The 24,105-nt window shown below is 37.7% G+C and overlaps 1 long non-coding RNA gene across 1 annotated transcript in view; it reads right to left on the bottom strand.

Moving 5' to 3' along the window:
- The window catches only part of LOC143886164 (uncharacterized), a 65,491-nt gene that overhangs the window by 8,196 nt on the left and 33,190 nt on the right, over positions 1–24,105 (bottom strand). The window contains exon 2 of the long non-coding RNA XR_013253692.1: positions 18,596–18,655. This is a non-coding gene — a long non-coding RNA (uncharacterized LOC143886164). The remainder of the gene's footprint in view (positions 1–18,595; positions 18,656–24,105) is intronic.

Consider the following 24,105-nt stretch of genomic DNA (forward strand, 5'->3'; position numbering starts at 1 on the left):
GTGAGCGGCGCCTCATTTCTCGAGTCCATTTGTGAATGGTCTCGTTTTCTCCTGGAACCCGTTTGTGAGCGGTGTCTCATTTTCTGAGTCCATTTGTGAATAGTCTCATGTCCTCCTTGAGCCCGTTTGTGAACGGTGTCTCATTTTCCGAGTCCATTTGTGAATGGTCTCTTAACCTCCTTGAGGCCGTTTGTGAACGGTACATCATTCATCAAACCCTATCCTACGTCAAATTCAAATTCATGAAAAATCTCCAAATTCTTCATTGTCAAATTCATTAATTCATCTCAACCGAAGTTGAAGCCGTAAAAATACGGTATTTCATTCTGAGTCCATTCAAAATGTTCTCTTATTCCCTTTGAGCATCATACAAATATGATACCTCATTTCCTTGGAACTCCGTAAAAATACGGTATTCCATTCTCTTCTGAGTCCATACAACTATGGTCTCTTACTCTCTTTGAGCATCATACAAATATGATACCTCATTTCCTTGGAACTCCGTAAAAATACGGTATTCCATTCTCTTCTGAGTCCATTCAAAAATGTTCTCTTATTCTCTTTGAACATCATACAAATATGATACCTCATTTCTTTGGAACTCCGTAAAAATACGGTATTCCATTCTCTTCCGAGTCCATTCAAAATGTTCTCTTATTCCCTTTGAGCATCATACAAATATGATAGCTCATTTCCTTGGAACTCCGTAAAAATACGGTATTCCATTCTCTTCTGAGTCCATTCAAAAATGTTCTCTTATTCTCTTTGAGCATCATACAAATATGATAGCTCATTTCCTTGGAACTCCATAAAAATACGGTATTCCAATCTCTTCTGAGTCCATTCAAAAATGTTCTCTTATTCTCTTTGAGCATCATACAAATATGAGAGCTCATTTCCTTGGAACTCCGTAAAAATACGGTATTCCATTCTCTTCTGAGTCCATTCAAAAATGTTCTCTTATTCTCTTTGAGCATCATACAAATATGATACCTCATTTCTTTGGAACTCCGTAAAAATACGGTATTCCATTCTCTTTTGAGTCCGTTAAAAAATGTTCTCTTATTCTCTGTGAGCATCATACAAATATGATACCTCATTTCTTTGGAACTCCGTAAAAATACGGTATTCCATTCTCTTCTGAGTCCATTAAAAAATGTTCTCTTATTCTCTTTGAGCATCATACAAATATGATACCTCATTTCCTTGGAACTCCGTAAAAATACGGTATTCCATTCCCTTTTGAGTCCATTCAAAAATGTTCTCTTACTCTCTTTGAGTATCATACAAATGTGATGTCTCATTTTCTTGGAAGCCGTAAAAATATGGTATTTCATTCTGAGTCCATTCAAAAATGGTCTCTTCTCTTTGAACATCATATAAATGTGATGTCGAGCGGCACCGCAGCGGGATTTTTTTATTGCATTCCAATTCTAGGACTTCGTTTTGGGTCTTGCATTAGGTAGTAAATGTTTGCGTCTAGGTTCCGTTTTGTGTAGAGTCTTTTGTCGATTAAAGCTACGCAAAATGGTTCTGTCATTTTGACTTTGGTATTCAATAACTACGTCATCTCTACCAAAGAGGGGCATCTGTAGACACCCCATTTTGCTCCGCCTTAATCAACAAAGAAGTTAGTGTTCTTGTTATCAGTATTTTCCAGTGTTTTCCATTCCCGTGTCTGTCCCTTACGCTTTCTCAATCTTTCCGATCATTTCTGCTGTGTTTCGCATTTTCTCGCTAAGGGTGAGAAGGGTTATTCATGAAAATCCGAGCAAGAGAGAATTTGGATCCGTTTGGTGGGCCCACCATGAGCATTTGTTTAGATTTGGATCAAACAGGGGGCCCGCGCATTGTAAAGGCATCTTTTGTGGGTCCCACCAAGAATAAGACAAATAAAAGAAAGCTTATTAAAATTGTTTGTGAAACGGCTAAATGAGCAAAGTCTCTTGAGCTCTCTTTCTTTATTAGAAAAATTATTTTGAGGGGATCCAATGAGAAAAGGAGGTCACCAACCGTCACCCTTATAATATAAAGAGAAACATTGTTGGACTTTAGCTTCTCCTCTCATTTGAAATATGGCAAAATGATTGCACATACAACACTTCATGGAGGGGTAGTTTAGTAAAGCTAAATAAAAAAAAGAAAATTTGAATGAGTCCATACGGTTTTTAACATGGGAGAGGGTGCGGTGTTGTTTAAAATAACAATTAAAAAAAACAAAAAGAAAGAAAGAACAGAGAAGCTTGTTGTGGTTGAAATGATAGCATTTGATTTTCTCTCTTCCCTCACATGGAGCCACACAGTTTTTTAATATAGAAAAGAGTGTAGTGATGAGTGCATCACATTTGCTAAAATAAAAAATTGGCTTTCTTTTCAATGTTGAAGAATAAATACCCCATAGGCTTTTGCTGTAAAGAAAAGAAAAAAAAAGGAAGGACGGGGGGTAACCTTCTCACAGTTGGGGGGGACCGAACAAGCTCTCTCACCCTTTTAGCTCATCTCTCCCCTCCTCAACAATGGCCTCTCTCTCTCCTTGTTGAATTATCCTTGGCTCTTGGCTGATCCCAGGTGTTCTCTCTTCTCCAAGTAAGTATTCATTATACTTAAGCTTTGATTTCTGATTTGCATGTTTCCTGATTTTTTCATTGCAATTATTTATTCATTGAGTTTTGTGTTTCTTTCTTTCTTAATTACAAAGCATGTCCTCTGTTCTTACTCTTTAGAATCAAAACATCTAATGGATTTTGAATTCCATAAGCTCTTGCCAATTCTAATTCTTTTGGGGCTAGTAATAATTAAATAAAGAACACTAAAAAAAAAATAATTTTCGAAACCATTGAATCTCTGCAACTTAAGCATCCAATTCCACAGCCATCCGAAACCCAATTTTGGGGCCTCTTCCGAATTGATAATCAATGCCCCACTCCCAATTGAAAAAAATAATAATAAAGCCCAACTTCCAATTGACATCAACAGCTCATGTTTTTGCTTGATAATCACAGCCCACTTCAATTTGTCACACTACCCACCTCTTTAATTGATAACCACAACCCTTTTTTTAAATTAAAATCTACAACCCATCTTGTACAAATGATAATCACAGCCCCTTCCACTTTGATAACCACAGCCCCATTGCAAATTGATAAATAAAGCTCAATTCCTTTGATATCAACTGCCCCTCATTTTATTTGATAACAATATCCCGCCTTTTCGATTGATATTCTCAGCCACTCCATGATCCATTAAGCCATGCATCCCATTTAATACCCTCATCCGAATCCCTCAAACCTATCTCAACTGAAACATAAAAAATTAATTAAGATAAAAATTGAAGCACATACAAAAATCTAAAAAATAGCATATAAACCAAAATAAAACAAAATTAACAATTAAGAAAGAAAAATCAAACACAACATAATGAGACGAAAACCCATAGGCACAACATAAAATGACAAAATTGAGAACAAGAAATAATAGGACAAAACGTCGTGGTGCCAATATCATTCCCGCTATAGTGCTGGCTGCCCATTTTGTGACCAGATTTCGAACCTCTAGACCACAGATTCATAGAAAATGATAAATTACAAAGTTGTAGCCATATAAATTATCTTTCCAACGCATGTTTGTACATTCAATTTGGCCAAGCGGTTAAAGAGTTATGACTGTTTTAGTGGGCTGCGTTTGTTAGATCTTTTAATGGTCAATGTTTTGTCGAATATGTGAAATTGTCAAAACATGTTTGTATTAATGTCCTTTTCCAAACAAAAATTAAAATCTATTAATCTAAAATACACCAATCTTAAAAGTCACTAATCTAAAACAAACCAAACCTAAAATCTGTTAATCTAAAATGCACCTAACTTAAAAGTCACGAACCTAAAATTCGCTCACTTAAAAAATAAAATAAAAATAAATAAAAATAAATATACTAATCTAAATCTGTTAAAAGTCATTAACCGAAACACCACTAAAAGTTTCAAGTTAAACCAAAACCTTCTAAATAAACAACTCAAAAGACACAACACACATTAAAGGCCTCAAGATAACTAAAAGCCTTCGAGAAAAACTTTAAAAGACTCAACCAATCCAGAAGAATTGGAAATTCCTGAGCTTTGGATTCAAAATTCCTTTAGGAACCCTTAGAGCCCAATTTAGGAACACTGGTGTCGTGTCGTGTCGTGTCCTAAGTTTTAGGGAGTCTTAAGTGTCAAGAAGTCCTAGAGTTAGGAGTCCAGCCTCATCACGGACGCTTGCTATGTATAGCAACCGTACCATAGGTCTAGTTACACTAGTCACCCAATCTTTCCTTAAGACAAGCCTAGTAAACTAGGATGTAGGCAAACCTGCATTAGTCTAAGGGACAACTTGCATTCAGATAAGAATCATATAGCATCTTAGATGAAATCCTAAGATAATAAAATCCTCAACTTGAATTAAATAACTTCTCCTAAAACTGTTGAAACAGTCAATCCCGTCTAGGTCGGTGTCCTAGTTGAGTTAGGCATAAGTAGCTTAGCTTAGGTGCACCGAACTACGTCGACTCTGATCCCAGTGAGGCTTGGGTACGTAGGCAGCTTGGATGTCTGACGGCATACCACCCGCGAGTCGGCACCACAACAAATTGTGGTGTTTTGTATATTAATTTTCTTGTAAATACTTAATCAAATCAGTTAGGGTTTTCCATGAAATTAGAATTCTAGGAGAACTTTCACTTAGAATGAATCCAGACAAATTAATAAATCAAGATACACATCTAGGATTCACATTGAAATTAGATTCTAGGATGCATGTCACTTAGTTCGCACATTAACATAGAGTTGAATGAGCCATTTAAAATAAATTTAAAAGAGTTAACTTTTGGAATCGAAGACCGATTATCGGGCAGGAATGGTGCATGTGGCGGATAACTCCCCATACCTTCCATTCTCGTAACCAGGTAGCGAGTCTAGATTTCTGGTTAATTATGGGTCCTAGATCCCACATCTAGGTGGCGACTCTGTCAGTCTCTTTCGTGTGGAATTCGGATTGCCTTAGTGATCCCAAGTCCACAGGAAAGATGAATTCAAATCAATATTAAAATGCACACGCCAATCGCGTGGGTACGAGAGACCACGAGAGAGGCGCGGCGGCTCGCGCCCCGCCCCTCTCGCGGGATCATGTCCCACACAGAGTGATTAGTCACAAAAAAAAATAAGTTTATGCAACGACGACGTTATTGAATATTTTATTATTTCTCACATCTCTTTTGGCTCAGAATGTTACGTTAATGAATATTTTATTATTTCTCACATCTCTTTTGGCTCAGAATGTTACGTTAATGAATATTTTATTATTTCTCACGTCTCTTTTGGCTGAGAACGTCGTCGAAATATCAAGTACGCTGTCGAATTTTCTGAGTTCAAACATGTGTTCCAAATGTATCGAGTACGCCGCTGGAATATCGAGTACGCCGTCGGAGTATCAAGTACGCTGTTGGATGTTCTGGGTTCAAACATGTGTTCCGAACGTATCGAGTAAGCCGATGGAATATCGAGAACAACGTTGACATATCAAGTACATTGTCGGATTTTTTAGGTTCAAATATGTGTTCCAAACATATCGAGTATGCCGCCGGATTCTGGAATACGTCGCCGGAATCTTAAGTACATAAAAATACTTTCACTTGTCAAGGATCTAACAGTCTCTGCTTATTGTAGACGACAATGATTAAAACGAACCCAACACTTTTTTGGGTTCAAACATATGTTGAAACGAACAAAAACAATGACGACTAAGATCAAATGCATTAAATCTAACTTTAAGATAATGATTGATGTTACTGTCATCATGTCAGAAGGGTATTGGGGATTTTTTCCCACCCATTTTTTGAAGAATCACCTTTGCTAAAAAGATTTTGGGTGTGTACGGCAACACTTGTCATCCTCCCCTATAGAATCGGGTAGAAATGGATCTATGATAATCGAAGTAAGCGAGTCCTAGTCGTGCCTCAGATTCTCATCCATATTTGGAAAAAAATGGCTTGAATGTCATCCTTTATACATGTTAAACGTAGAGTTTGGAGAAATGGGCTTGGCGGGTCTAGTTTGCAGATTGCAGAACTACCTTTTTTGAATTTTATTGCGTTGCATTCGAGCACTTACAAAATGGGCAGAAGCCATTTAAATTATGGTTGCGAACACGCCCTTTACTTATTGAAAATTGTTTCCAGTAAGTTAATTCCTAGATGCTACTACGAAAGCATAAGATATAATAAAAGAAAAGGATAAACATATCATTTAAGCACTCTATAAAATGATAAATTTTGTTCAAACACTTAGTTGTCATATCGAAACTTTCAACTAATTTTGATGTGAGATGCATTAATATTGAATTTCATAAGAGAAGAAAACATAGCATTAAATCCATTGTCTCACGGATATGATCGGTTCGTACAAGCATATCAGCACGCATGCATAATGTTCAGCGGTTGGCCCTGTTTGGATTACAAGAAAGACATTGTCGACGAGATTTTTTTTTAGAACTTTTTTATTCCCACAATTTTTAGGAAAATGATATGATTATAGTTGATCTAGAGGAAATCATCATACATTGAAACTCTTTCTAATTAAAAATTCGGATCGGTTCGAGTTATCTTTTCTGTGCATACAAAAAGTCATAACTTTTATAAATATTTTTCATTTCCAAAAAATTTCCAATAATCCAAAAGCCCCAACAACGAGCTTTCGTGAAAATTAACCTGTCGATTCGGTGTATAACCTGAAATCATCGTTGTCCAAGTGTTTACATTCCAATGAGGGATTTCATAAAACACTGACAGGCATCCGATGAGGGATTTCATAACACTAACTCACATTACCTTGAAATGGGTTTGGGAAGGAGATGAAGGGTTGCAATATGGTTTTTTAGGTTTTGCTTGGTAACAACTGGTAGGGCATAACGAAGAAATTGATGAGAGACTCTAGAGATCTATTTAAATAAAAGACCCAGTTCGGGAAAACTGAAGAAAAGAACATCTAGAACCAAAATTTGTGATAGGAAAAAGCCAAAAAGAACCGAAAAATCGAAATCCTCTTTTAGAAGAGAAAAACGCACAATCAAAATCCTCCTACAAAAAAAGAATTAATAATCCCGGTTTGAAGAAATTCCCTAAAATTTGGTCATCCTAAAAATCGAAACAAAACTCAGGATCCCTAATTAAAATCCATCCATTTAAAGGGAAAAAATGGAAAACAAAAAGAAGCAAGAAAACTCATCTTTAGTTCATTTGCCGGAGGGAGAATAGCCCGGTTCGGAATCCATATATAGTTCTGACCAGTCTCCTTCATTAATGAATGAAAAATAAAAATAAAATAAATTTATATTCAAAGAGAAAATGATACCCAGAGCAGGACATAGAAGAGAAGCAAAAACAAAAGCATGTGACGAGACTTTGAGAGGAGAGGCGGTGAGAAGGAGGCGGTTGAGAGCAGTGGAGTTTTCAGGAAGGGAATCTAGAGAATGCCAAACGGGCAGATAATAGGGTTTCGTTTGGAGTCTTTGGACGGACATGTAAGGGTCATTGGCATTGGAATTGACAAAAATAGCCATAAGAAATTGGATACACAGGGAACTTTTCCTAAAATAAAATGGGATATAGAAAGAATTTAAGCAAAAGTTGGGAACGAAAGCGATAACTTTTGGATTTTCTCCAGGGGCAAAGCAAGTGACCGGGATGAATATACCCCTGCAAAATTGAGCAGAGCGGAGACAAATGTACGTGTAGACACCCCATTTTGACCGGACCTAAGTTCACGTTGCTTGTGCGAAGCCTCATTAAATCAGTGAGCAGGGATCCCAAATTGAACCCTGGGGTAGCTTAAGGTCTCCCTTAGGTCTCCGTAAAATTTCGTCGAGATCTGAGCGCGTTTGCTCAGTGAACAAACCGAGAGAATGTGCGCACTACAGACCAAAAGGAGGGTGATTCATCTGAAAAGGGGGCTGTCCAGATGAAATGGAGGGGGGTTAAAATATCATTTTTTTACACATAAGCCATGATGGGGGGGGGTGGATTAGCCCGTCTAAAATCGAGCCAATTTCGCGTGCCCAACACATTTGGTGCGCTCATCAAAATGGGGAGTGCTAATATCAGCAGCCAGCATATGTGTATAAAAAAAAAATCAAAAAAAAAGAAGAGGAGGGGGGATCTCATTCTCGTTGAAACAGAGAGAAAAGCAGAGAGAGAGAGACGGTGGAGAGCTCTGCCCATCCCCATCTTCTCCGTGTCTCGCCGGAGATCCGGCCTCCCCGTCTTAGCCGTCCTCTTACATCACCTCCATCTACCCCATCATCTCCGACCACTTTTCGCCCATTCACTATCACAACCACCATCAAGAACCTTCTCATCTTTGAACCCAGATCCAACCCCCATTTGCAAAAGGATTGGGATTTTTCCTGAGAAAGAAAAACCGAGAGAGAGAGAGAGAGAGAGAGAGAGAGATTGCAGAGAGAGGGAGGGTTTTCTTCTCCTCCGGCAACGGTGCCGGAGCTCCGATCCCACTGAGAAATCTCAGATCTGAGATCTGAGATCTGAAGCAGAGAGAGAGAGAGAGAGAGAGAGAGAGAGAGAGAGAGAGAGAGAGAGAGAGAGAGAGATTGGAAAAGGGGATTTCCTTTTCCGGTCATCTTCTCCGGGAAGCCTCATCGGAACCCGACTCAGATCTTCATTTTTCCCAGCGAAATCTCGAAATCCGATGGATAATCTCTGGATCTACATATTTGATTCCTCTAACCCTCTTTATTTCTTCTTCTCTGATCAGATCGTATGATCATTCTCCGGCCGATCCAAGCGAATTCCGGCCAATCTTCCGATCCTCTGCTTATTTTTACCACCACCACCGGTCGGCACCACCTCCTTCTTCCATTCGAAAACCCTTATGATCGAAGAGAAATCGGTTGCAGTTGAGTAGGAAAAAAGGGAGGAAGATGGGAAGCTTGGGGCGATTATCTAAAGTGGCTACCGTGGTTGCGATTATAGCCATTCTCAGATCTGCGAGCAAGCAGTACAGATGAGAAACGGACGAGATTATGAAAATCTTTCAAGACTTGAAGGAGAGATTAGGGTTTTGGGCGATCCCTCTCTACATTCAATGCACATTCTCTCCCTCTCGTGGTGCCTGCCTTATGCCGTCTTCTTCGAGGGCGGAGCTTCCCTTTTCTTTGGCTTCTTTCCGGCCATGGCCTGTGTCTTCTTTGCCAAGATCTTAGGAGCTTCTCTCTCCTTCTGGATTGGAAACGTTGACGAGGATTCAAGGGAGGATACAAAGGTAAGAAGCAATCAGAGGATTGCAGCAATCAGGAGAAGGTATTCTTTCTCTAATCCCCTTTTATTTTCCACTAATCGATGCTCTGAGTTCATTGTCTGTGGTGATGAATATCCTTTGATTCCTATCAGCATTTCTATGCGTAGATTTCCTTTTTGGGTTTTGAGAGGTTGATATTTTGAAGGGAATTTTGATATGTTTTCTTTGCTTATCGGTTTAATTTTAGTGGATCTTGGTTATGAGTGTGTTGATTTCAGAAATATCAATTATATGAAAATTGGCAGAGATTGTATCTTTTAGGTACTTGGTTGGAATGGAGCGAGGTTTTCCCTTTGCATCTTCAGTGAAAGATTTAGAAATCCTTTCTTTTCATGTCTGAAAATCCTAGTGATTAGTGGTTGCAAATTTGTGAATAGGAATTTCAGATGTTAAGAGGGTAGAATCATGTTATTCTATTACAATTCCCCTTTGACAGATTACTTTCGAAAGTTTAAGGTATAAGTTTCAAGGTTATTAATTTCATCTCTATGACTGAATTTCAGAGACAGCGTCAGTTGATTTTTATGTTATAAGATATTACTAATATGTAATAGAGGCTTTGTTTCTTTTGTGGTTAGGCTGTCATTTTATCGTAGAGATACTTTTGATATGTAAGAGAGGCTTTATTTACATTGTGCTATGGACTGTCATTTTCTATCATTGGCCTTAGCTGATATGATAGGCAAATAAAGGCTTTGTTTCTGTCATAGTTAGGCTATCATTTCTCATCATCGGGGTTGCTTGCTATAATATACAGCGGAGGAGTGGTATAATGATTAAAAGGCCAACCCCCATGCATACATGTTGCTGGTATTTTCATATATTAATCCTTTGATTGTGCATAGTTAGTTTTGGAGATTCACAAATACTTAGCATTGGGGATTGCTATGGATTGTGAATTATCCCCGATGTTCATAGTACATTTCTAAAAGCCTGTAACTGATAATGGCATTTCAAATCGTAATTGATAATAGCACTATCAAATAAATGTTAGAAGTTATAATCATTTGTTGATTTGAGGAATTGATTTGGAAATTCCTTACTGGAGTAATAATTTTACTATACTAGTCATGGTTACCAGTAGATTTGTCAAAAGCTATATGACATATGATGGCCCATAATTCAGTCTCAGTTTTCTCCGCAGTTCAGCCCCTATTTGGAGACAAAGCCTTGTCTCATTTAGAGGGTTTCCTTTTTTTAGAAGGCTTACCCAGCCTTATATTAGAGCAACTCTTTAATGAGTCTTTGACTCATTCGTCATTTGGATGGTGTTATTAGAGAGTCTTTGACTCATTTATCCTTTTTAGTGTTATTATTTTAGAGTCCTTGACTCATTTGTCCTTTTAGGAGTATTATTAGAGAGTCTTTGACTCATTCGTTCTTTTGTTGGTATTATTAAAGAGTCTTTGACTCATTTATCTTCGCTTTTGATAGTGTTATTAGTTGGGAATTTCTCCTTAGTGTTGTCGTCGTTCTTCTTTGTTAGAGACTAGCACAGTCTCATTAGAGCTTTTCTTATTTGTGATCTTAGATCATTCCCCCGTCTTTGACGTTAGTTTACCTGGTTTAGGGGTTTCCCCTGTTACCTCTAGGGTTTGGCCCTAAGGTTTTGCTTTGTATATTCCCTTAGGTCTTTAACCAAAATGGTGAAAACTCTTTAAAATTCAAAAAACATTGGAAAAAGTTTTAAAATCCAAAAACATTGAATATTTTAAAAACTCAAAAAAACATTAGAAATTTAAAACATTTGAAAACATTAAAAACCTTAAATTTTTTGGATTGTTAGGTTCTAATTAGGAGAGTTCGTTTCGAACTACGTTGGCTTGATCCTCTTTCGAGGTACGTAGTGCAGCTTGGGATCCCCATCCCAAGTCCAGCCAAACTTTTGTAAATAGCGTTTTAAACCTTTTTGAATAAACAACATTTGATTTCGAAAAGCTCTTCCTTTAGAGTTAGGACTTTGTCCTAGATAGAGAGTTTAGAGTTAGAGTTTGATCTTTGTCTTTTGTTGTGTGTTTGTTTTAGAGTTAGGGGTTTGTCCTAGAGTTATATGAGCGCCTCCGTCTGGTCAGTCGGCGATTCACATCGCCGAGTGATGACTAGAATAGGATACGCTAGTCCACCCTTTATTTTCCTTAGGAAACGCAGCCTAGTTACACATAGGTTGTAGGAATCACCTGCATTAGCTTAGGGCTAATATGCATTTAGTTATGACATATAGGGTATCTTAAAATCCACAATTCACTAGAATTTAAATAATTGTATAAGAAACTTTAATAACTAGTCCGGTATTTTAGATCGAGTCTAGGATAGCGGTCTAGGTGTTTTAGGCATCATAGCTTAGAATAGGCGCGAAGAACTACGTTGCCTTGATTCTCGTGGAGGCGGGGATACATAGGCTTCTTTGGATGAATACCAGACCATCCGAGGACTCGGGCTAATCATTTAGAGTTTTAGGATTTGTTTAATTATTGTATGTTTTGATGTGTTTTCTTACTTTCTAGTACTGATCCTATACCTTTTAGCTATAGCTTGCATGTGTTTGCACATCAGAACTTAGACACAAGTTAGACATGTCACTCATAACCTAGTTGTTATTAGGTGGCACATCTTTTATCTTACTTTATGCATGCTTATTATTTCATCCCCGAGTCATGCATGATTAGGTAGACGTTCACTCGGGGATATTTGTTCCCATTTCACATGATTTTTACCCAAACTTCTTTGGAGTTAATGAAATGGCATAAGAGACCAAGTGCTTGCACTCGGACGAATTGGGGGTGCTCTCAGACCTTCTCCATTCGTAACCAGGCACGAACCCATATATATTTCTGGTTATCCATTGCACAGAGGATTTGATTTTGGGGTTCCATGGCATATCCATGGATGGCGACTCTGAGTTTATTTTAGGTATGTCTGGGTTTCGAGCCTTGGCTCCGGATCAAGACATATCTCTTTCTTTTTATATCGCCACTTGTGCTATGCTATGAGGGTGGCATCCGTTTTGAGAGTTCCTTGGTAGAGCTCTCCATTCACACGTGGATGATCCAGAGAGGGTGGTAGGGACCCGTTCCCTCGCCGTCCTCGGATCGGGGTCCACAGTACGGTATGGCCCATACCATAGGATGATCCAAACCGTCCATTAGATGGGCCACTGCCTACATATGTTGTGCCCCAAAAATAATTTTCATAGGTTGATCCAAACCCTCCGATCTATAGAGGGTTATAGGTTGATCCAAATCGTCAATGTGACAGAACCATGGTTTTAAATTTCAATATGAAATTTCGGTCCGAAATTTCGATTAAATGCCATTATTCATTAAAAAAAATGTTACAAAATTTCGGCCGAATTTCGGAATTCAAAATTTAGGTTCAGTCTGAAATTTTGAAAATTCGGTCCGGAATTTCGAACCAAATTACCAAATTTCGGACCGAAATTTCGGTTTTCGGTGGGGTCCTAAACGGTTACCGAAACCAAAATTTTAAACCATGGATGGAACACAACATTAATCGGTTGTGCCCGTAAAATCATTTTCATAGGTTGATCGTAGCCCTCCAATCGATATAGGCTGATCATAGCCCTCCAATCGATAGAGGTTTCCATAATTGTTGTTCCTCTTCAGGTGCGCGAATCCGTCAATATTTTGCAAGTGTCCTTCATGAGTAATAAAAAGTAGTTCTTTCGTCATTGTCATATGACTTTACCTCTTCTTGGTAGTTTTTTGCCATAATTGTCATAGACAGGTACCATGTGTCGGTACTTTTCGTATGTAGATTACGATTACCCTCAAATAATTTCTCATAGAGATAGATGTTAGATATCGAAAATTCGGTCCGGAATTTCGAACCAAATTACCAAATTTCGGACCGAAATTTCAAAAATTCGGTTCGGAATTTTGAACCAAATTACCAAATTTCGGACCAAATTTTCGGCTTTTAGTGGGGTCCGAAACGGCTACCGAAACCAAAATTTTAAATTATGGATGGAACACAACATCAATCGGTTGTGCCTTTAAAATCATTTCCATATTTTGATCGTAGCCCTCCAAATGATATAGGCTGATCTTAGCACTCAAATCGATAGAGGTTTCCATAATTGTTGTTCCTTTTCAGGTGCGCGAATCCGTCAATATTTTGCAAGTGTCCTTAATGAGTAATAAAAAGCAGTTCTTTCGTCATTGTCATATGACTTTACCTCTTCTTGGTAGTTTTTTGCCATAATTGTCATAGACATGTACCATGTGTTGGTACTTTTCGTATGTAGATTACGATTTTACCCTCAAATAATTTCTCATAGAGATAGATGTTAGATATTGGCCGAAATTTCGAAATTCGGAATTTCGGTTCTGTCTGAAATTTCAAAATTTCGGTCCGGAATTGCAAACCAAATTACAAAATTTCGGACCGAAATTTCGGTTTTAGGTGGGGTCCGAAATGGCTACCGAAACCAAAATTTTAAACTATGGATGGAACACAACATCAATCGGTTGTGCCCGTAAAATCATTTCTATAGGTTGATCGTAGCCCTCCAATAGATATAGGCTGATCTTAGCCCTCCGATCGATAGAGGTTTCCATAATTGTTGTTCCTCTTCAAGTGCGCGAATCCGTCAATATTTTGCAAGTGTCCTTCATGTGTAATAAAAAGTAGTTCTTTCGTCATTGTCATATGACTTTACCTCTTCTTGGTAGTTTTTTGCCGTAATTGTCATAGACAGGTACCATGTGTCGGTATTTTTCGTATGTAGATTACGATTTTACCCTCAAATAATTTCTCATAGTGATAGATGTTAGATTTCTACAAAGGGGTTAATGGAAAAAGAAAAAGTTAAGGGCATTATTTTTGGACGTTTGCGCTAGGTATTTATTGCCTAACATTTATTGCCCAACATGAATGCCGAGAATACCCCTAAAGAAAATAAGAAATGTCAATGCAAAAGTACTGCTTGGCTGTGGCACATGAACGGAAATAACGAGAAAGTGAGCATGACTTTAACCCCTTATTCACGCTTTATATATAGAGTATAAGGATTAATGTCGAGAATAAGTGGCCAAGCCTTCAATTACGGACAAGTCTTCACTAAGGCGGCATTTACCTTGTTGATGTTAGGTAGGATGGGAACAAAGATGAAAGATGAAAGATGAATAAAAAAAGGGCAGTGATACCCCCCGTCCCTAACAGAAATCGTTAGCTTTTAAGCCTTTTGGAGTTAACAGTTGCTCCTCCACCCCTTTGGAGTTAAGAGTTGCTCCTCCATAATTTTTATGTTCATGATATTTAACCCTTCACAATGTAGTTGTACATATCTTTTATGCCATGGTCAAGAATCATCGTGAAACAAATAGTAAATGTAATGATATTTAGTTTGAAAGACGTTAGAGTGAACATCTCAATCATCTTTACCGAGACTACTATTTTCTTGTCCATCTTATTATAAATCATGCATTTAGTATAATCAAAATGGGTATAAAATCCCATTCTTAATAATTATCCTGACTAAATTTATACCTTTGCCAAAAACACCATAATCAGCGACAATAAATTTATCCAACATGATTTATTAAAATGTAACGACCACTAAAATTACACACTAAATTAGTTTTTTATAGCGACGGTAAAACGTCGATCGTAATTACAGATACCCAAAAAATCTATTTAATAATTTTATTAAATATATGGAAAAAATTCCATCCTTTTTCATTTTCAAGAGAAATTTTTTTGACGGACTTTTCTTTCTTGGAATTGTTTTTTCTTTCCATTATTTACAGGGAAATAATTTGATTATGGTTAATTTAGTTGAATTTTTTTTTATATTCTAACAGGATTCAATGATTAAATGATATGATTGTGGTTGAAATAAATCTCCCTCTTTTATTCATTTAATTTTTTATTGCATTAATAAATCTAGATTCTTGTTGTAAGCCCAATGGTTTCCCTGGGTTAATCATTCACCTTACCTTCTTATTTTGATGCTATCAAACTAAATTGATTAGAATTTATGGACTGATGTGTTGCTTTGAGGTGTTGTGTTGTATACAGGATTTTCATGTCATAATTGCCATTACACAACTCTTCACAACACATGACTTGTGGATCAAGGATCAAAGGAACCAAAAGCTTACACCTACATTGGAGTCATCCTCATTTGAAGATGCTCAAGTAAAGAAGCTCATCATGAAGATCCCACAAGTTCCTAAGCGAGTGTCAAGAAGAGCTTGGAGCTGAACATACCATTGATGACACCTCATGCACCTTACTACATGCAGTGAAGATTGGGGGATGTCACAAGAGCCAAGACAAGGTCAAGATGTTCACCCAAGCCGAAGAAGTCCAAGAAAGTGCAAATGAGCCAAGACATTCCAAGAAGACTCAAGGTTCTTATTTTTAGAATGTATTTGGAGTCCTCTTGATTTTATGTTTAAATGTACTTTCAAAAGGTTTTCAAATGGTTTTTATACATAACATTTTACATCTTTAAAAACCATCAACACACCCAAAAATGTGTTTGAAAACCTTGGACTTAAGCCCAAAGGCCATTGCCCAAAAGCCCCTGGATTTTAAAGTTAAAATGTAATTTCACTCAGGGCCGGTCGACTGGGCTAGGCCGGGTGATCGCGGGATGGAACCTGAAAATCTAAGCCATCTCGAATTTTATTGGACTGGTCTACCGGGTTAATCCGGGCGACTGCGAATATGTGTCTATTTCAAAACAGAACAATCCTACATGGTTTGGGCGGGCGACCGTCGTGGGTCGGTCGACCGAGATAGGTTTTTGAGCCAATTTTTTTGAGCAAACAGTAAGCCCTCGCCTGACGACCTCCATGTGGTCGGTCGACCGCGACGGTAAGAAATTTGAAAATAGAATAGGGCGCCCGATAGGGGCGGGCGACCGCTGTAGCGCGGTCGAGCAAACTAGCTATTGTGGCGTTTTCTGCTTGACTTTTTCAATCCAAACATTTACAGTTTTACCCCAAACGGTCATATTTTCAAATACTTTATATATACATGATTAAAACCTATCTCCACAAGCTTTTGAACATTTGAGAAAGATCAAATCCCATTTCTCTTTGAGCTTCAACATTTTATTTCAAAAGCTAAAAACCTCTTTGATCTTCCATTTCTATGTGTTATCAAGAGGCACTCCATAAGGCTTTACATTTGTATATTCTGGGAGTGATTGTGAGCTTAAACTTTGTGATCTGCCTATTAGGAGGTAAGAGAGTTTTCATTTTCTTTGTTGTTCATTGAGGGTATTCTCTACGGCCCGATAACAATTGTGAAGAAGAGGGTCTTCTCTTCGGCCCGTGAATAAAGGTGAAGATGAGGGTCTCCTCTTCGGCCCAAGAAAGGTGAAGACGGCATATGAGGGTGTGTTCCCTCACCGAAGGCTTCGTGTAGATGGGCTTCGCTTTGGCCATTGAGAATGGAAATGCTTATTGTAAGAGCTTCGAGATTAGGCTTGAAATCTCACCATAGTAGAGTACCCAAGGAGCCAAACTTGGAAGAGTTGAGTAGGTCAAGTTATGACCGAACCACTATAAAATCTTGGTGTCCTCATTGTGGTGTGCATTGTCTTTCTCTCTCTTCATTTCCTTCTCTTGCACGTGTGGTGATTGGTAATCTCTAACCTTACTTATGTTTATGCTTTAATTGAACAAGGGTTAGTGAATGCACTTAAGATAAATGTCTAAACCCTAAATTGCATTATAATATCTATTTGAACAAGGGTTAGCTAAATGTGCATGATTAGAAGGTTTAATCCCTAGAGTTTATTGATATACCTATTTGAACAAGGGTTAAACTAATTAGTGCTTAATTAAATGGATTAATTTTTAATCTCCTTTAATTAAGCCTAAAATTTCTAATTGACCAATTCACCCCCCTCTTGGATTGTCACACCTGTTCCACAGGGCATGTCAAAAAATTTGTTTTTGATTGAGGGCGTCCGGCGAGATTGGTTAGCATGACTTGTATGGATGTGCTCGTATGTGTGTGTGGGGGTCAACAATCGAAATTTTCCATCCATTGGACATTTGATTTCAGGTGATTGAGAAGAAGAGGAGAACACCACTTCGTCCTTGGGCTTTAATACATTTGCACAAATGGAGAGGACTTTTTTCAGTACGACGCGATGTTAAATTTGCGGATGTCGACACACGCAGAATGTGAACGACACGTCAATACAGGCAAGATGTAATAAATGACTCGCAGGGAACACCGATATGCACATAACGAAAATGGCATCGTCGATGCACGCAGAATTCAAACGCTTCTCAAGATCGACAAAACATCTGATTAACCAACTAATAAAACACAAACAACTACCGATGCAAGTTATAGGGAATTAAAGAGAAAAACTCATCTCAGAAGATGAATTCATGTTTCCTTATTTTGATCAGACATGTTTGTGTTTGGTTCTTTTTATAGCTTTTCACTTATAACTGCCCTCCATTGTCCCACGTTCTCAGAGAGGGAACTTCTAATAACTACCCACTTTAACCACCATTCTTCAGACGTTCCCTTGTTTCAGGATGACATTTATTTCCATCCTGTAGAAATCGACAGATGACGTGTAACTCCTTATACCTTGTCTGGCTAGGTCGCCAATCAATGATTCGGTCTTTCATGACCAATTTAAATTCAAAAACAAGTGTTATCCGGATCTTTGAACAAATTAGGTCTAAATGAATTTTCTAGTAAGAGGAATGATTGATGCAAGGGCCTTCTTTATGCAAGGGCTAAAGAAGGGCCCTTGAATAGATCCATGTATTATGTGCAACCAAATTCAGTTTCTTGTTAAGCCAAGCAAAGAGTGCTTGAAGCATTACACCCTAGGTATTTAGTTTGGAATACCTAGTTTGTTGCCTCCAGCCCCTATATATAGAGATACACTAGGGTCATTGACTGGTTAATGGACTCTAGCCCATGTAGGCCCACTACACCGGTCCATTATCTTATTGGGCGTATATTAAAACATAATTAGGGTTATACTATATACTCAACAATCTCCTCCTATGTTCTACATATAGCACAGTCCAATAGATAGATAATGTGATGTCCAAACAAAATATTAAATCATCCATATCACTATATAAAAAAAGATCCGTAATCCAACTGAAAACAAGAATACTTTTAAGAATAACCAAGAGTTTTAGAAATAATGTAAACTCAAACAAAAGCAGTTTCACATGTAAGTGAACTATTTATTGAACTAAAAAGAAAATAATAGCTCTACTGCTCTATAAGGATTCACTCACCTAGTAAGTCATCCTCATCAAAATCCAGATCGAGGCAAGCTCCTCAACTTTCGCCAATTCCTGTAAATTACCAAATATGAATTTCAAGAAAATGAATCCAGTCATTTGTGTAAAATACTAAAGTATCTAGTTTTACCAGAAGAACTTAGTACAATTTCATAATAGCTGAAAAACAAATATCAATAAGCATCATTGTCAAGTTTCAATACAAGAACAAGACCTAAATAGTTTCTTTTGCAAAGAACCATTCCATGTTTTCATTTGGAATGTTACAATCATCTTATCCAAATTCAAGTTAAGTTGTATCATCAAGTTTGGAATGAAACAATTTTCCAAAAAAAGGACATGTCATCAAATGTGGAATGACATAAAACAATTGTAAACATCATTGAAACATATTAAGTGCATATCTTGGCCAAAAGAGAGAGATTTGAAAACTTAAAAATAACATGGATGTAGGTTAATACCTGTCTATACAGTCTTTAACCCTATCTCTCTCGCAATTTTGAATATTCGATCTTTGTTCAGTCCCTTTGTGCGAGCATCAGCCGTATTATCCTTCGATCGCACATCAACCAAAGTGATTATACCTTGTTCTGTAAGATAATTCAGCGTGGCATGCTTAAGCCTGAGATGTCTCCTCTTACCATTAAAGAGTGAGTTCTTTACAATCGTAATTGTAGCTTGATTATCACAGAATAAACTTAAAGAGTTAATCTTTAAACGGGTCAGTGGAATGTCCATGGCCAGATCTCTTATCCACTTTGCGTCGTCTCTTGCAGAAACTAGAGCATAAAGTTCTGATTCCATAGATGACAGAGCAATGCAAGTCTGTCTCTTTGACTTTCACGCAACTGCTGCTCCACCCAGTGTAACCACTGGTAGATTTACTGTCTCATAATTCTGAGCCCCATGATGCATCAGAATATCCTTCCAGGATAGGAGGATGGCCACTATAATATAGAACATAATGTAGAGTACCCTTAAGGTATCTCATCAGCCTCATAAGGGCATTTCAGTGCTCATGGCCAGGATTACTAGTGAAACGACTCAGCATGCCTACTATAAAGGCTATGTCTAGTCTAGTGCAACTCATCGTATACATGAGACTACCAATCAATTTAGAATAATCCAACGGATTCACGTTGTCTCCTTCATTAGGTCTCAGATTTTTGGTATAATCAAATGGTGTCTCAATCGGTTTACACTTACTGTATCCCCATGTATAAAGTAGTTTCTCATTGTAATGAGCTTCGCTAAGAGTGATCACTTGCCTATCAAAACTTACTTTCATACCAAGAATGGTGTCTCCCACACCAAGATCTTTCATGTCGAATTCTTTAGCCAACATAAATTTCACGTCACACTACAGATAGATCGGAACCAAGAATCAACAGTCGTTTACATACAAGCAAATAATTGCAACCTTCTTCGACACAGAACGAAAGTAAAGGCATTTATCTGAGTAACTAGTCTGAAAATGAAAGCTCTTTACAATCTTGTCGAATTCTTGATGCCACATTTTAGGTGCTTGTTTAAGGCTATACAAAGATTTGTTTAACTTACAAATTTTGTTCTCCAAACCTTCCATAACAAACTCTTCAAGTTGGTTCATGTAGATTTCCTCTGTGAGATCTCCATGAAGGAAAGCCGTCTTTACATCCATTTGATGCACAACATACTGCTCAATAGATACCAAAGCACGAAGAATTCTTATCGTAGACAAATGACAGACTGGTGAGTAAACATCAAAGTAGTTTATCCCACTTGAGTATAGCCCTTAGCTACTAAACGTGCTTTATATCGAGCTATGGATCCGTCAGGATTAAGTTTCTTCTTTAGAACCCATTTATAGCCCACAGTCTTAGCCTATTTTGGCAAATCGACTAGCTGCCAGGTTTGATTTTGTAACAGAGAGTTCATTTCATCATCAATGACTTCTGCCCATAACAAAGAGTCCCTAAATCTCACCGCTTCTTTATAGGTTGACGAACTTCTCTAAATGGCAGGTCACAAAGTCCTCACCAAAGTTCTTGGGTACTCGATCTCTTGTAGATATTCTTAAAGGTTCTGATTCAGAAATCAGTATGGGACGGGTGTCAGAAATATTATGTTTAGATACTACATGAGATTTTGTAACCATCTCTGTATCACTCGGTATGGTCAAACCATTATTTCTGAGAAATTTATTCTCAAATAATACTGCATCTCTAGATTCTATAACCATATTGGTAGATAGATCCAAAAATCGATCAGCAGCACTATCTTTTGCACCACTTAGATACACAGAAGTATTAGTTATAGATCTCACTTTAGGTCTCTTAGGGTCTTGTATCCTCACATAAGCAATACAACCCCAAGTCTTAAGAGTGTCATATTTACAACGATGATTATGCCATAACTCATAAGGAGTCGAGGTCAATTTAGAGTGTGTCACTCTATTCAGGATGTGATTTACAGTCAAAGCTGCTTCTCCCCAATAACAAGTAGGCATGCCAGCTGTCAATAACATAGAGTTTAACATTTCTGTTAACGTCATGTTCTTACGTTCAGCCATGCCATTAAATTGAGGCGAGTAAGGAGCAGTAGTTTCAAGTATGATGCCAGGAGAGGCACATAATTCCTTGAACTCTGTCATAGTGCATTCTCCTCCTCTATCACTCATAAATTTTTTAATTTTCAAGTTCAATTGATTTTCAACACGATTCTTGAAAATTTTAAATTTAACAAAAGCTTAATCTTTTGATGTTAATAAATAAATATGACAATATCTTAAAAAATCATCTATAAAAGTGATTAAATACTTCCGACTACTTCTGGTAGTGAAACTTTTAAAATCACAGAGGGCAGAATGTATGAGCTCAAGAAGTTGTGTGCTTCTAGATACCGAACGAAAAGGTTTTCTAGTGATCTTAGTTTGTGCACACACTTCACATCTGTCAAATTTAATCGACGTATCTGAAGGGATATTATGAGTTTTAGCAAGTTGTAGCATTTTCCTATAGTTCACATGTCCTAATCTAGTGTGTAACAAGTTAGGATCAATTAGATTTGAACTAACCTGACTAATTATATCATTTGCTAAACTCAATCTATAAATACCATCGATCAAGAATGCTCAGCAAAAATAATAAGAGTTAACAGTTAAAGTTACTCTACCACCCAAAAACGAAGAGCACATACCAGCATTGTCTAAAAGACTAATGGAAATTAAATTATTTTGAAGAGCTGGAACTACTTTAACAATTTTCAAAGTTAGTATTTACCTGAAGAAAGGACCAAGTCTGCAGTTCCAGTGTGAGTAACCTCCGCATCGGCTCCACTAGCCACTGTAACGGTCTCTTTCGCTCCAACAACATCTGTAAGTAAGTTCTTGGAATTGCAAACATGACACGTGGCTCCTGTATCTAACCACAAGTTTGAAGAAGTACTGGCCTTACCGTTGCCCAACATAGCAACAAAACTATTAGGCTCAGCCTTGCCCACCATCATATGAGATTCCTTCTGTGGTGTGTCGGATTTAGGCTTCTTAGGTAGCCTACAATCTGCCGCAAAGTGACCCCATTTTCCACAGTTGTGGCACTTGCCCTTATTTTTCTTAGAGATAGTTCTTTTGGCCTCCAACTTGGGTTCACTTTTAGGTGACTTGGATTTTCTAGGAAATTTCTTGGGATTTGTAACCGCATTAGCAGCAGACTGTTACTGTCTAACAATTTCCAAGTAATTCCTGGCTCGATTCTCATCTTCGAATCGAATGAATCGTTTGAGATCAGAATCGTTTGAGATCATCCAGTCCCACTTGAACATTTTTTCTATACATTTCAGTTTTAAAAGAGTGCCATGCAAATGGTAGTTTATATATGATTGCACCAACAAGAAAATGATTACATACAATGATTTTTTCATGGTTTATTTAGATCTTAAATTCTCAAGATCAGTCACTTGAGGAGTGATTTCCTTGTCCTCTTGAAACTTGAAATTCATGAATTTGTCTACAAGATGAGTCTTGGACAATTCATCCTCTTTTAATTGAGCATCTAAATTATCCCAAATTTTTTAGCAGTGTTAAATTTGCTATAAGTTTCTGCAAGACGGTCGGAAAGACAATTTAACAAGTAGTCTTTGTAGAAATCCTCATCCCTAAGCCATTTAGATTCATCAATATCTTCAACCGTCTCAGCAAAGGAGCTCAAAACGGTGTAGAAACAATTCAAATATTTGAGACAAAATTGAGTCTTTCGCTTCCATGAATTAAATTCAGATTCACCAAAGGATTGAAGTTTGATAATTTCAAACTGAATTGTATTCTTGTCCATTGTATAATTTAGATGATATAAAAATTGGAAAGAGTGCACCTGATTGCAAATCACGTGAAACAAATCCAAGAACCGAATCGCAAACCATAGCCGAGAACCGAATCACGTACCAAATCCAAGAACCAAATCGCGTACCAAATCCAAAACCGAATCCAAGTTGAACCCAAAAACTAATACAAAGCCGAGCTCCAAGAACCGAATCCAAGTGAGTTTCGGGACACAATATTGTGATCCCAAGGAGGTCACGGCCACCAAGATAAAGGGTTCCAAATATCCGGCCAACGAACTTTGGAAAAGATGGGCTAGCAAGGATTTCCAATATCTACTTGACTTCGAGTGACTGGACCACCAATTCGGCTTTAAAAGGTTTGCTGCCACTGCCAAGAACCGGCGACAAGAATGAGAGAGAGACTGTCGGCACAAGTGAGCCGACGGCAAGGGAAATCCTTTGAGAGGATTAACCCGAACCCGAACCCGAACCTGATTTCTCCTGCTTCCTCACCTCGTTTTTTATTTAATTATAGGAAATCCCTTCGAATCTCAAATAAAACCGGCGGCAACAAGAGAAAGAATGAGAGAACGTCCTTTTTTTTATAGGGAAAATGACCAAATAGAAGGGGTTTCTACTGACTATGACATTTGAAGAGGGGTGTTTTGTAAATCACCAATCAAGAATGCATATGACTAAAATGCCCTTGATTCTCTCTCTCTCTCTATCAAATCACCTTTTTGAAATGATTACATTTAGAATACAAATCCCAAAACCCACCTTTTTTTCTCCTTCTTCCTCCCACCTACGTACGTATGAAAAAACCCAAAAACCTTCATTTTTGAAACCCAAAAACCTCTATTGTTAGATGCCAAAAGCTCCATTCTATTGCTGAAAACTTCATTTTAAGATGTCAAAGCCTCCCTAACCCTTCATTGCATTGGAAAACGCCTCCATTTACAACAACTATTGCAAAAAAACGTTATTAGATTTTGAAATCGCAAAAATCTTCACTAGAAACCATCATTCCATTGCACAAAGCCTCCATTCAATGAAAATGTGTATATTTCTAGCCCTCTCCCTTCTCTTTCAGTTATAAGGCATGTTTATAAACTTGAATGAAAGTTTTCCATGTTAAACTACTGTTTTCCACTTTATAATCATTGTTATTTTACTGTAAACTACTAATTTCTTAAGTTAAATTA

This window comes from Tasmannia lanceolata, unplaced genomic scaffold, assembly GCF_043159265.1.
Source record: "Tasmannia lanceolata isolate RefF3 unplaced genomic scaffold, GAP_Taslan_0.1 ptg000011l, whole genome shotgun sequence".
Taxonomy (NCBI): domain Eukaryota; kingdom Viridiplantae; phylum Streptophyta; class Magnoliopsida; order Canellales; family Winteraceae; genus Tasmannia; species Tasmannia lanceolata.